Raw genomic sequence first — 15482 nt, forward strand, 5'->3', positions numbered from 1 at the left:
TCCTCTTTTTTAACTCCTGATGTTCCAAGTACTGTTCTTATGCTGTTTACAGTTGCAGGAAACACAAAATGATAAGGGCCAGTTTATATTTAAACAACCTGGTGCTGTTATCGATACCTAGCACTGGCCAAGGTGACTAATAATGGGCATGGGAGGGAAGGGGTATAAATGATCACAAAATGGCTAACATTGGATGTCTGCAGAATCCAAAGCGTTAACAGTGGTATATAATCTGTTACATAACTATTGCTGGCAGACTGTCACTTTAGTATGCATTTTATATAAATTTGGCCCTGAAGTCAAAGACCAGAGAACCTCTGCCCTCATCAGCTTGCCTACGTGTGTGTGTGTGCCCGTCTGTGTGTGTCTGTGCCTGCCTGTGTTCTGCCCAAGTGTGGTGGTGTGTGTCTGGGTACCTGGTGTTCTATGTGCTGTTTTTTACCCCCAGAGTGAATAAGCATGTTTTATCTGTCTATGACTTCTCAAAATCCCTTCAACCTCCTGTCTCCAGTGACCATCCTCCTCTCCTGGCATCACCACATACCCACTGACTCACAGGGAAATGCAACATCTTTTTTAGTTATTCTAAAAGAATTTTCTCTCTATGAAGCAAGTCTGAGAACTGCAGACTTAAGATTTCACAGAACAGAAAAAGAGGCTGATATACCCCAGGGATTAAAATAGCTTCTTTGGTTATCTCAGGCACGGATGATTTAAAAACACAACTTGGATCTCCCAGTTTTGGGGTTTATTGGCACCCCAACTTGGCACAACCACCATGTTCCTGGATCCAAATATTTCTCCATGTTTTTCTGTGTAATTCTTCTCACCTTTTCACAAACAAAGAGAGTGTGGAAGCTGGGTGTGGCATCATACATCTGTAATGCCATCACTCAGGAGGTGGAGGCAGGAATTTGGAAAGTTCGAGATCATATTCTCATCCTTTCTACATAGGGAAGTGTAGGCCAGCCTGGGATACCTGGAACCCTACCCAAACAAACAAACATGAAGTCTCAATGCTGCCTACACATGAGCTGAGCAAGGATGCCACCAATAGACATACTAACATGAAAAGGGGAAGGTCAAGAGGCCTGAACCCAACAGAAAGAACTGTAGTCAATTAAAGGATGCTGCGGGCAGGAGAAACAGTCTTCCCCAGTGACAGCACATCAATTGCTTATCTAATACCAACCGGTCAGCCCTGAAAACACATACATACAAGTAACATCATACAGACTATGCAGGTTGTATTTATATACTGCACACACCACCACCACCACCACCACCACCACCACCACCACCACCACCAACAACAACAACAACAACAACAACGGCAACAATTAAATGAAAAAAAAAAAAACAGAGGCCATGAGTTGGAAAGAGAAGGTTTGGAGGGAGGAAAGAGAAGAGGGAAATGATATTATAATCTCAGAAAATAAAAGCATAGGCTGGGCAGTGGTGGCGCATGCCTTTAATCCCAGCACTCTGGAGGCAGAGCCAGGCAGATCTCTGTGAGTTTGAGGCCAGCCTGATTTACAGAATGAGCTCCAGGACAGGCACCACAACTACACAGAGAAACCCTGTCTTGAAAAACTAAATAAATAAATAAATAAATAAATAAATAAATAAATAAATAAACAAAGAACCCAAAAGTAAATAAGTAAAACCTCTCAATCCTCTCCCTGGGTCTGCAAGAAAGTGTGTCTTTCCTTGAAGAATTGGCATCAGCTGCTAGCAGATTCCTGTGGGGGGTAGGAGAGGGTCAGGAGCAGATGTTCGTCCACTTCCTATCCATAAACACTTATTAGGGCAGCTTTACAAACAAAGACATGCATGCCTTTCAACATATTTCAGCAAATAAAAATTTCTCAACCTCATCACTTTTAAAACTCTATCTGGCTGATCAGGTAAATATTATTCTGGAGATTTATATTGGACTACTGTGAGTTCTTGGCTCTAAATTTGGCCCTGTATCATTGACTTCTGTAATAAGTCAATGAGATGACTCCATGGGTAAAGGCTTTCAATTTGCCATGAATACATTATGTCTTATCACTGTGCTCTGATGTCAGAAATAGCAATAGTGTATTCTGCAGAATACAGGATATCATGGTTAATAAATCCAACTCCACCTACCACACATTGACCCTGACTAGCAGGAGATGTGAGGGGACTAAGATCATTGTGGGTTCCATATAAGTTAAGAACTTTATAAGAAAGGGGTGCATTGAAGAATAACAAGGGCCTTGTATAACCCAATGGCTAATCTTGTATTTAGGTAATCTCATGTCATCTTCTAGAAATACCAAAAAAGATGTGAGACTAGATGACCTCTGACATTCCCTCTTTAAGGCTCTGTAATTTCACTTTTAATTTATCATATGTCAATGAAAGCCTTCATCCCTTCCAGTTCATGTTCTAATTTGCCTGCCTGAAAAGCCAGTGTGCTGAAGGCCCCCTGATTGCTTTTCTTGTGAACTCCTTTCGACAGTTTCTGTATAGGTTAGGTCAAAAGGCAACCATAGGGAATATAAAGAGTAGGCAGAGAGTGAGATAAGGGTAAATACTCCTTGGATTGCCAATCTGTGACTCTGTAGCCTGGCATTTTCTCTTGACCTAGGGTCACAGTTCTGTCACAGAGTTTTCTCCAAGCACCTCTTGCTGCGTTCTCAATTTCAGTAGTCACTACTACCCTGATGTCCTTTGGAGCATTGAGATGATGATGTTACTCCTGCTACTAGTCTGGGGGAGCTTTGTGGTTTCACTGCATCCAGTTTAAACCCTGTTTTAAATTTCTCTCAAATGACTCCATTGAAAGGTGCCATTTTTTTCTTGCCAAAACAAGGGTATTGATATTTTCAGGTTCTATCTAGAACTATCTCCTAGCTAAGCAGCAAACTGGCCTTTTGTGGGTAAATATGGGGTGAAATACTCTTGACATATTACACTTTTGAAAATTTAAATATCTTTGTTAAAGCAGGACTTTGAGAAGGAGCTGAGTCTGGGTCAATAAGAAACCTTCTGGCCTCTAAATGGATTGTTCCCTCTGGAATCCCACTGTTTTCAGGTTCTGCCTCTTGCTATTATTGGCGGTGATGCTTCTCTTTATTTACTTCTAGCAGAACAATACAGTTCTCATTTCTATAAATCTTGATGAAGGGATAGTGTGGCTTACAAAATGGGACTTCTCATGTGTACTCGGCAGGACTTTGAATAGATACCAGTGATGAATGTATGCACATATCCTGGAGTTCCAGAGGACAACAATGCATTTCTTTGAAGTCAAGTTACACTATTCAAAATGTGAATTTTTAAGTCTACTGAATACACAGTAGCTGCTCTTGGTAGAGTAAAAGTATTTTTCATTATTTGTTCTCTTTTAAAACTTGCAAATGAAAGTCAGGTGGCCGTGGTGCACCCCTTTAGTCCCAGCACTCAGGAGACAGAGCCAAGGGGATGTCTGTGAGTTCGAGGCCAGTCTGGTCTACAGAGCGAGATCCAGGACAGGCACCAAAGCTACACAGAAAAGCCCTGTCTCGAAAAACCAAAAAAAAATAATAAAATAAAATAAAATAAACCTTGCAAATCAATTTGGTGCTTAGAAAATTGCAACATGCTTATCAAATAGTTCTGCATCTCCCCAAAGCCACTTGAGAAGCACGTAATCAAAAATTTTTGGAGAGTGTGTTTGATTGCATAGCCCACGCTGGCCTCAAACTTGCAACGCTCCTGCTAACTGCTTCTGAGTGCTAGATTACAGTTATGTGCCTCTGCGCCTGGCAAGCATTTTTGCTCTTGTCAGCCATCTTTCATGATAAGCGGAATAGCTTAGTGGCTAAGAACCAGAGAACTCCATCACTCAACCGTTCAGGTTCAAATTTCACTTTGTGAAACAGCTTTGCAATGTTAAGCTGTGATGGCTAATATCCATCATTAACTTGACAGGGTCTAGCCTCTGGGCTTGCCCATGAGATATTATCTGGACTAGGTTAATTGAGGAGGGAGGCCCCAGCCTGAATATGGGCAGTACTGTTTCTTGGCCTTGGGTCCTGGACTCCTTAAGAAGGAAGAAGCCAGCATCTGAGCACAATCATCATTGCACTCTGCTTCCTGACTGTGGATTCAGCGTGACCAGCTGCCTCGGGCTCCTGCTGCCTTGATTTCCCCACCATGATGGGCTGTACCCTTGAACTGTTAACTGGAGCAAATCCCTCCTTTCTTAAATTAGGGTTGCCATGGTATTTTATCACACAACTAAGACATATCCCTTGCATGCTTACAAAAGTCACGAGGCGGGGGCTGGGGAGATAACTGGATAAATAAAGCTCACGCTGCACAGGCATGAGGACAGAAGTTTGGATCCCCAGAACCCATGTGACAGCCGGGTAGGGGTAGCAGCCCAACTGTAATTACAGTGCATTGAAAATAGAGACAGGAGATCCACCAGGGCAAGCTGGCTAGCCAGACTAGCCATTGTGGGAGTGTGCATACACCCACACATGTACATCATATGTACATACACATTTAAGAAAAAAAAAAATCAGGAGTACTTGTTCCTAAGTCTGTGCCAGTTGTACTGTCATTATAACTATAGAATTTAATAGAAGAGTATGTAAACCGATGAAATACAACTACAAAAAGAATATATGAATGGAAAGTAATTTAAATGCTATGGGAAATTTTGAGAATGGAGTGTCACTCAAAATCACCCAATTTAATTATAATGATGCATCTTAAGAGATTGAAGGGGCAGGGAATGCTGCAGATATCTGGAAGAATTCTGAATAAGCTTACCATGATGGTAAATATTGTTAACTAGACAGGACTGAGTAACACTGGGGATAAGACTTCCAGGGAAAAGCTTTTGTGTTTGCTTGTCTGCTTTTGGCTTCTGACTGGCAAGTTTATGTTCCTGGTTTGTGAGTTCGCCTACACTGTTGCCTCCACCTCTGCTGCCATCCTTTGTCAACGCCACAACCCAGCTTCTTCAGCCTCTGTTCTAGTTAAGGTCACTATTGCTGCAGTGAAACATCATAACCAAAGCAACTTGGGGAGGAAAGGGTTTGTTTGGCTTACACTTCCACATCACACTTCATCATTAAAGGAAGTCAGGACAAGAACTCAAACAGGGCCAGAGCTGATACAAAGGCCATGGAGGGGTGCTTCTTATTGCCCTGCTATCCATGGCTGACTCAGCCTGCTTTCTTATAGAACCCAGGACCACTAGCCCAGGAATGGCACCACCCACAATAGGTTGGGCCCTCCCCCACCAATGACTAATTAATAAAATGTCCTATAAGCCTGCCTCTAGCGTGATCTTATGGAGGCATTTTCTTGAGGTTCCCTCCTCTCAAATGACTTTAGCTTGTGTCAAGCTGACATAAACTATCCAGCACAGCCTTCAAATGTAGACTGAAGACCAAAGGTTCTCTACTAATCCTCCAAGCCTTCAGTACTATTGAAACTGCTGAGGTGAAGTGGTGAAGACAGCCACTGTTGGACACCCAGAGCAATGGTGTAAGCCAATTTAGTAAGTCCACTTTTAATATATATTCATTCTATTAGTTCTGTTCTTCTAGTCTTTGACTAATACAATTGCTCCATGTGTCTATAGTTCCCTATTGTACAAGAAAGATCCTGTTGGGAGAGCTCATGTGTAGTAGAATGGGTATGGTTTTTATTAGGAAGGCCAATGAATGCTGAGTAAAAGGCAAACCACATTTCTCCATTAAAAAAAAATTGACAGATAAGTATTACAATGTGTATGACTTACATTTTGAGTAAATTTAGATGTGCACATTTTGATAGAATCACTGAAAACTGATATCCTTAACTTCATCCACAATTTTAGCTCTCAAGCATCTATTTAAATAACATGCTAATAAAGTAGAAATTCATATACATCTATTACACAAGAGCATGCATTGGGCTTAAATAAAACGTTGAAAATAATTTTTAAACTTTATGCTTGAGTGTCAACATGAATGTAGGAGAAGGGCACATGTTGGGAAGTTACTGGTCCCAGAGAGAGCAGGAAAGGCATAACAGAAGGGACTATGGGATGAATGTGATCAAAATTCCTTGCACAGATACATGACATTGTCAAAGAATAAAAATTTAAAAATGATTGGGTACCAATTAAATTCTGCACACAGACTATATGAAGACCATATTTTTCTAGAATCTTCTTTTATATTAAGAAGTCTAACTATGAAGCGTGTGTGCTTCTGTTATGGAGACTTCAATTACTAGCATAGAACAAAAGGGGTGTTACATTCATTTTGGTTTCCTTTGGCATAAGAGGGTTACTCTTAGCAGAGTGAGTGATAAGGACCTATATACTTTTGGAGATTTTCTCCCATGAGGTATAATTATTAACCTTGCTTGTTATCATTATTCTCAATTCTGAGTTAAAATCCTAGAAGTTGACAGCATAACGCTATTGTGCACATAAATATTTATAACCATAGCCTATGTTTTATCAGAAGCAGCCCTAAAATACGATCTTTGGTTAGTCATTTCAGATTGACATGTGGGAGCATGCTCTACTTACAATAGTTTTGATTTCTCTTCAGGAGATCTTTATTTTGAATTCCTTTTATTTTTAATTTATGTTGATTCTTCTTTTTTTCTAAGGGATTTTCTCTTTTATTGGTTATTTTACTTGATTTTCCTTGTTCCAGTAGATTCGATAAAAATTGCTTGACTTTGCTCACTGATACCTACAAAGAAAAGGATTTGGGTTCACTTCACTCCTGTATGACTTTTTAAATGAAACAAGAAAGTTAAAAAAAATCCCCATTTCTAAAACAACTATAAGTTTAGTGTGATTACTCTAATTCTTGCTTTTTTAAACATCAAAATGACATATGTCTTGCTGCTATATGCCATTTATTTCATCCAGGTTGTATGAAATAAACCCTTTGAAATCTATTTTATTATCTGAACCATGTAACCAAACACTAAAAGCTAAATGTTATAAATAAAATAAAAAGAGAATGTAACCAATCTACTCTTCCCCTGGTAAGCTGTCATGGTAATATCAATTATGTGAGCTAAAATAAATGGAGATGATCCTACCTCATGTGTTACAACAAATATGTGTGTTGTGACTTTTAAAAATGTAAAGAAATCTTTTCCCAGTGTAAAAAATGTAAAAAAAAAGCCCTTTTCCCCAGTGTATTTTCCAGAAATCATCTAATTAACCTACATGAACTAAGGTTACAAGCTTTTCAGTGTATGTATGTGCAATTTGTTTTGAATTGTATAAAATAATAAAAAAACCCAAGAAGTCTATGAAGGAAAGTTACATGCATACTTTTTCAGGATAAATTATATGAGAATCTTTTGTCAATCAATGCTTCTACAAAGGGTCAGGTTTTTTTTTTCTCTGTTACCAAAGAAGTTTAAACTTTCACTTTCTGAAATGCTTAATCCTAGGGTATTCAGAAGCAAGGTGCTAGACAAAAGCTTTTTAAAAGACAGCTTTGTTGGGCTGGGGATGTAGCTCAGATGGTAGAGTTTGATCCCTAGCTTTACATTTAATGGGGCATGATGGTGTATACCTATAAACCCAGTAGGAGAATATGAAGTTCAAGGTCATCTCCCTATATAGTGAGTTTGAGGCCAGGATAGGCTATGTGAGACCTTGTCCCCAAACAAAATCACAACTTCAGCTTTGTTGACCTATAATCAACTTACCATAACTTACCCATTTGACATGTCCATTTTGTTTTCAATATTCACAAAACATGTACAATAGTCAGTTTTAGATCATTTTATCGCCTCAAGAGGAAATCATAGCTGTCACCATCTTATTTTCAAATCTGTCCTACTGTTAGCCCTAACTACTTAATCTGTGTTCTGTCCCTATAGCCTCCATATTTTGATTCTTCATATGCACATTATCACATAGTGATATTTTTTCTTTCTTGTGTGACTGTTTCCTTGCAGGATGATTCTTTTCAAAGCTAAACTTCATTGTAGCTTCTATCAACATTTCACTCCTTTTTATGGTCAAATAATAAACCACATATGGGTATATTCAGTTTTCTATTGCTGTGATAAAATATTCTGACTTAAGGAAGAAAGGATTGGGAAGGTTTATGTTGGCACATAGTCCCAGGATGCAGTTCATCAGGGCAAGAAAGTCAGGATGGCAAGACCTCCGGGAGACAGCTGGTCTCCCTAGTCAGGAAGCCGAGGGAGACCAGTGCTTGTACTCAGGTCCTTTACTCCTTTTTGTTCAGTTTGGGGCCCCAGCCTACAGGATGGTGCTGCCCATGTTTAGTGTGATTGTATTAGTTACTTTTCTATTGCTGTGATAAAACACCATGGCCAAGGCAATTTACAGAAGGAAGGATTTATTTGGGCTTCCTGTTCCACAGGGATAAGAATCTGTCATGGTGGGGGGCAGATCATCTGCACACAGCGGGCATGGTGGCTGGAGCCAGTCAGCACCTATGGAAGGTATTCTCATTCAAATCACCATACTCCTTGCTCCCCACTCCCTATTTAATCTCAGGAAGGTACCTCAAGCCTGTGGAGAGGCTAACCACACCCTCCCAGATGTGCCCAGAGATTTGTGTACTGGGCGATTGTAAATTCTGTCAAACTGACAGTCAACACAAACCATCACAACAGATAAACCAAGTTCTATCCTCCCTCCCTCCCTCCCTCCCTCCTCCTCTTCCTTCCTTCCCTTCTTTTTGTATTAGGTCAGACCTGAAAGGAATCCATAGTGCTGTCAGCCACTTTCTAGTCAATGAAAATGTAAGGCTGGGAAGTGTTATCTTGGTACTGGGAAGTGTTATCTTGGTACTGGGAAGTGTTATCTTGGTACTGGGAAGTGTTATCTTGGTACTGGGAAGTGTTGTCTTGGTACTGGGAAGTGTTGTCTTGGTACTGGGAAGTGTTGTCTTGGTACTGGGAAGTGTTGTCTTGGTACTGGGAAGTGTTGTCTTGGTACTGGGAAGTGTTGTCTTGGTACTGGGAAGCAAGAACAGGAGCTCCCTGCATGCCTTGCCATCACGAGATTATCATCTTCAGGCAGGAAAGAAAGACAGGAAAATTTTTGGGGCATGAGAAGGGAGTCTTTTACCCTAGAGTTTGTAGCTTCACTTGACTTTTAGCTGAAGATCAGGTATTCCACCATATTCCATGAAGTATCCCAGTATTCTAGCTGGCAGTATTGCCCAGTATAGAGAGTTGCCCGCCTTTGAGCCTGGCGACCTGAATTCAGTCCCTAGAATCTACATCTCATGGTGGAAAGAGAGAACAATTCTCTCAAGTTGTCTTTTAACTTCTGCACACACACACATGCAAACAAACACACACATACACAACTACACATACACACATGCAACTACACACACACACACACACACACACACACACACACACGAGAGAGAGAGAGAGAGAGAGAGAGAGAGAGAGAGAGAGAGAGAGAGAGAGATCCACATAATCAGCATTTACTGTGAAGTGTTTTGACACAGAGAAAAAAAATTCCTTCTATTATATGATACGTTTATATTTATTATAAAATTATTTTCTATTAGGAATGTTAAGATAGCAGTAAACCAGGCTTAGGGTCTGAGTGTATGACCTTGAATATGGCCTTTCTTCTCTCCCAGTTATTTCCTGGGAATCTTACAAACAAAATTATTGACTGTGTTTACAATGAAAATACCCAAACTTTCTGTACCCCCGTGATCTAGGTTTTACTTTATAAGCTCTAATCCTCTATAGTGTACCTAGGAACCATCCCATGATCTCAATAAATTTCCTTAGCAACCTTTGAAGGTAATTTCAGACATCACAAAACATATATAAATAATATATGTGTATATATATTATTATATATGTATATATATTATATATATGTATACTGTAAAGATAGCAAAGGTTAGTTCTCCTTTAAGAAGCCCATGCCCATAAGTAGCTCCAGGTTGCATCTTTCCCCAGAGTGTCTTTCTATTAACTCTTGTGCATAAATCTATGTTTAAAAATCTCCTACTAAACTGTGACTCTGTTTTATGCTGGCTTATCCTGAAATTCCTTTCCATGGTGAAGTTAAGGAACTGGCTTTACCTGAGTGGAAGTCTCTAAATACAAGTCCTCAGGATGTTGCATGGAGCTGTGCTCCCTGCCTGAAGAACCGCCACTCCCAGACAACATGCTATGCTACTAAAAGAAAGGCATTTAAAACATCAATTCAAAATAGCGCTAGGCAGCGGTGGTTCACTCCTTTTTTTTTTTTTTTTTTTTTTTTTTTTTTTTTTTTTTTTTTTTTTTGGTTTTTCGAGACAGGGTTTCTCTGTGTAGCTTTGCGCCTTTCCTGGGACTCACTTGGTAGTCCAGGCTGGCCTCGAACTCACAGAGATCCGCCTGGCTCTGCCTCCCGAGTGCTGGGATTAAAGGCGTGCGCCACCACCGCCCGGCGGTTCACTCCTTTAATCCCAGAACTTTGGGGAGGGAGGACAGAGGGAGGTGGGTCTCTGAGTTCTAGGCCAACCTGGACTACAGAGCAAGTTTCAGGATAGCCAGAGCTATATAGAAAAACCCCATCTTGAAAAACTAAAAAAAAAAAAAAAAAAAAAAAAAAAGTTCTAGCATCTAGTTGAGGAGGCAGTCTGAGCTTGACTAATGTCTGCTAATGCCTCTAATGGCCTAATGTCTCCATCTCCTTTTTCTATAGTGTTTTCTGAGTGGTTTCCTCTCTCATTCCCTCAAAGCAAGTAGAACAGTCACCTGGGACAAGTATTAGAAAGCCTTACTATGATTTTCAAAGACATCAAAAGCTGGGAGATACAACTGTGAATAAAAAGTCTCTACCTTCAAAACATTATTTTCTGGTTGGGAAGATAACAGCCAACTGATAGAATGAGGTTTTAAAAGTTAGTGTTATTGGATCTAGGGTGTCTAGGGACACATTTTCCTGTGAGTGGACCCCTGTGGGAAGAGACAGAACTAGTTATACAAATAGCTCACGAAGGAGAGTTCCGGCAGTGATACAGCGAAGACAAGGTCAGGAGCACACGGATGCGCTGGGAAGACAGTGCAGCTGAAGTGTGGTGAGTGATGGTTGAAGGGTGGTAGGCAATGCGGCAGAGGGGCAGCTCCGAAGCCAGGATCAGGGCTGTGTATGGTGCTCCGTGTGAGCGGGAGACCTGAGCCGAGGCGTGATCGCCACTGATTGATTTTAATTTCCAGGAGTCACTGGTGGCTGTAGGAGAATATTATGTGTTGGAGAGCGACTGGGGTAGAGAGGAGGTCAGTTGGGATAAACCGGGTGGGAACTGAAGATGGTGATAGAGGAGAAACGGAGGCAGGTGTCTGGGTAGGCAGAAGTGTTTGCCCGAGGGAGTTTCTGTGGAAGGACTTGGAATGTGTACTTTATCGTGTAAACGGGAAACTGAAAGGAGGAAGTTTTGGCAAGTCTGTTTTTAAACTGCCAGGGAGTGTTTTCGTCAGAGATGGAAGCTGTGTTGAGTTTCATTTCTCCTCACCTTTCCCACACCCTCTTTACTCTCCTGCATCAGGAAGATTCATGATAGAGGAGTTCTTCTGAAATATCCCATGGACACATCCTACCCAGTTTAGAAGCCCTTAGCCCACAGCCATAACAGGATAAAATCCAGCTCCTTTGTATAAATGCTAATATTATCTCCCAAGTCTTCCTTTTTGTAGTATTCCTCCCACACATATGCAGACATCGTGGGCAGTCTCTCTTACACTCACTAGTCCCTAAACAATATAAGTCTGTCCCTTCTTCCTTGTTCTTGCTTACATATTTTTCATTGTCCCTTGTTATCATTATGCCAAATATCTCTCCTGTCTCAAGACCCAGCTCTAGCTCCTTCCCAGGGCCATCCTCATGGCCCTGTGGCCCACAGTGCCCTTCCCTCTGAACTTGTGATTACTTCCTTCTTGGGTAGTACTAGTTCACTGCTCCTATCTCTAAAGTGACATATATATTTTTCAAGACAAGACCTCAAACTTACAGAGATCCATCTGCTTCTGCTTCCCCAGTGCTGGGATTAAAGGCATGCACCATCACCGCCCCGCCATAAAGTGACATCATTTTATATCATACATTTCATGGTTCATTTACTCAGTTCACTATACATTTTGTAAACTTCTTAGTGTACTTTTTTATTTAAAATATATTATCTTGAGTAGAGGAGAGCCAAATAAGTGTATAGATTTATATATTTCACAGTAATCCCTCTTCCCTTAAATCACAGGCATAGTAGGGAATCTTTTCACATGAGAGACTCAAATATTGATGGACTCTGAGGAAAAAAAGAATTTATCTTGCTCTATATTCAGTCCTAATCTGTAGCTAAATTATAGTTTGTTTGTTGTTGTTTTGTGTCTATAGATGTTTCCACAGCAGAATCCAGTCTTAAATACTTGGATAAAGGCAAACAAAATATATAGAAATAGTCCTAGCATTCTGAAAAAACTTCTATTTCAAGAATCTGGCCACTAGAATTTCCATGTTTTGTCTGAATGATAATTGACTTTACTCTGAAAAGCACACAAATTTTACTTATTCAAATTCCCCATCCTAACAGTCCTTACCTCAAGGTAAAAGTGCCATAGATTTTTACGTAGATGTTATATGTAATATGTAATATTTTATGTTCAATAATTAAACTCAGTTTACCCACTCTGTAAAATGGGTATAATAATACTGTCCATTTCAGTAAGTATTGTGAGATGCAAATAAGTTGATGCCTGGAAAGAGCTTTGCATATGATAGTCAAGTATTGGTTGTTATCAATATTTTATTGACCATATATTTCTGTTTAAATAAAAGTTTCTGTGTCTCTAAACCTCCAGAATGCAGGTCCTATAGCTGTTTTTTTATTTGTTCTGTTCATTAGTGAACTATGTCTTGAGCCAGAGAAATCAGTGCATGTTATTCGATAAAAAAACAAAACAAAACAAAACCGCCACCACCAACAAGAACAACCACCTCCCCCCAAAAAACAGAGCAGGGCATGGTGGCACCTTTAATCCCAGTACTTAGGAGGTAGAAAAAGACAGATCTCTGTGAGTTCAAGGCCAGCCTGGTCTACATAGTGGGTTCTAAGACAGCCAGGGCTATGTAGAGGGAGCCTATCTCAAAAACCCAAAACTGAACAAACAACCAAAAAGCAAAAACAAAACAAAACAACAACAACAAAAAACAACCACTACCACCCCACAATTTTCTTAATATCTTAAGTAGAATATCTAAAATTCTTTTGGGTAGTAATTGCACTAATTTTAGCCAATAACATTAAACAGTAATTTTAGCATTTCAAATTGCTGTCTGGGCTGTGTTTATTTGATGCTGAAAATGTCAATTGGTCCACAAATCCCACATTTATTTTTTAATAGAATTTCATAAAGAAAAAAACATGACTAATGACTGAAGGGTTGTAGTAGCCTCCTAGTATAGCTCTTGGGAGTCAATGAATATGAAATAAGCAACTCAGTGCCCTTTAGCAATGATTCCTTTGTTCACATTTGCTGTCTCTAAGAATTGAAGAGACAAAAATGACAAGAGGGGCTGAGATACTTGCTGCTCTTTGGGAATTTCCATTAGCTTATGAGAAGAAAAACAATAACAATAATCAGTAAAAAAAATGATCAGGTTAGTCTCAGAGATTGATGCATGCTGTGAAGGGAATTAAATAAGACACAAGGGCAAGGAGGGAACTGGTCCTAACTAGATTAGACAGGGTGCTTTGCTGTAAAGGTGACTTTGCTGCCAATAAGTTAATGCCAAAGAGTAGTAATGAACAGATACAGAGGCAGCCTCCCCAGCAGAAGGAAAAGCAAATGACAGTACCCCATGTGGGACCAATCAGTTATGCCTTAGGAATGAGAATAAGGCCCTGAATGAGTGTGAGCTAAGGAGAGAATTATAGAGCACAGTCACATAGGGAGGCAGAGGGATCTATCCAGGGAGAGTAGGGAGCTGGGGGTTCATTCATGCAGGCAGCTATCACTGCACAGTTAACAGTGACACACTCTGATTTACACTTTACAAGGAGAGTTCTGACTGATGTGAGCAACAGACTGCAGAGAGAGGGAGCAGGGAGAATAGTGTGGAAACTGTAGCAGGCGACTGGGTGAAGAACGGTGTGACACTGACGAGCGCAGAAGCAATGGAGAGAAACCACACGGGCAGACAAAGGATGCTTCAGAAGTAGCACTGAGAGGAACCAGAGAGGGACTGGACGTAGATGCAGGAGAAATGACAAAGTCAAAGATAATCTCTTGCAGTTTTGTTTAAGCAGCTGAATAGATGAAGAATCAAGTTACAGAGAACGGAGTAGAGTGGAGGCAGGGCTGCATTAGTGAGGGACTCAGACCCCCTCTGTCTTCCTCTGCATGATTGTAATGCATCTGAAGCAGTGGGTCTCAGCCTTCCTAATTCTGCGACCCTGTAACGCAATTCATGTTGTAGTGATGCCCACCCATAAAATTATTTTTGTTGCTGTATCATAACTGTAATTTTGGTAGTTATGAATCATAATGTAAATATCTGTGTTTTCTGATGGTCTTAGGTGAAAGGGTTCTTAGATCCAAAGGGGGTCATGACCCACAGGTTGAGAACTATCGGGTGTGGGACTATACTCTATATGGAGAACAGAAATTGTTTCTTAAAGAGTGAGTCATGCCAGTAATGAGTTGGGACAAGAGCCTTGTTCTTTGTAAATGATAAACAGGTGGAAAGTTAAAAAATTGCACAGTGATGATTCTTTACCTTCTAGTGACTTTTCCAGGGTGCTACATTCAGAAGACATTTCTCACTTTCCTTAACTCTCTATGTCCTTCTGACATTTCTAGCTCTTACCCCTCAGCAATCACCACTCCTTGGCTTTGATCCACTACATCATGCCTCACAAATACTTCCCCCGGGAAAGAGTGGATGTGAAGTAACAGCTTACTGAAGTCATTCATGAGGGCAAGTGAGTGACATAGCAAGACAAGATCAATCTTCCTCACGAGTGGCCTCTATTTAGGTGGAACATGAGATGGCAGAAAGAACACAGGCTGCTGCCACTGGTTTGATAAGAATGAGGAGATGAATTTGAACTTCCTAGTGTGTACAGATGGAGATTCCATGTGCCATGTTTAAGCCATCATATTTCTAAAGTATGAACACTTGTGTTCCAGACATCCTCAGAGAAAGGCCAGTGTATGCAACAGTCAGGAAGAAGAGAGAAGAAAGTGGCATTTTCTGTAGAAGCGCTTGGTTTCTCTAGATCACTGATTCTCAAAACATGGTCCTGGAACAGCTGCCTCGGCATCACCTAGGAGTAAGGGATGCAGATTCTTGGCTCCACCTTAGGTATAGAAACAGAATCTTGGGGGGTGGGGGGTGGAACCCACTCTCCTGCGGTCTGACACATCTCCCATTGAAATCTACTGCCTGGTAAAGATGCAGAGCCCCTGCTCTGGGCAGCAGTGGAAGAAGGCTG

At 40.6% G+C, this 15482-nt stretch overlaps 1 protein-coding gene across 1 annotated transcript in view; it reads right to left on the minus strand.

Annotated features, from left to right (window-relative positions):
- The window catches only part of Sel1l2 (SEL1L2 adaptor subunit of ERAD E3 ligase), a 68859-nt gene extending 62143 nt beyond the window's left edge, over positions 1-6716 (minus strand). Inside the window, exon 1 of the mRNA XM_052725795.1 lies at positions 6554-6716. The gene's annotated coding sequence lies outside the window, so the exon portion shown is untranslated. The remainder of the gene's footprint in view (positions 1-6553) is intronic.
- Positions 6717-15482: the final 8766 nt, after the last annotated feature.

Source organism: Peromyscus californicus, unplaced genomic scaffold (genome assembly GCF_007827085.1).
Source record: "Peromyscus californicus insignis strain IS unplaced genomic scaffold, ASM782708v3 Scaffold_7__1_contigs__length_154581171, whole genome shotgun sequence".
Classification (NCBI taxonomy): Eukaryota; Metazoa; Chordata; class Mammalia; order Rodentia; family Cricetidae; genus Peromyscus; species Peromyscus californicus.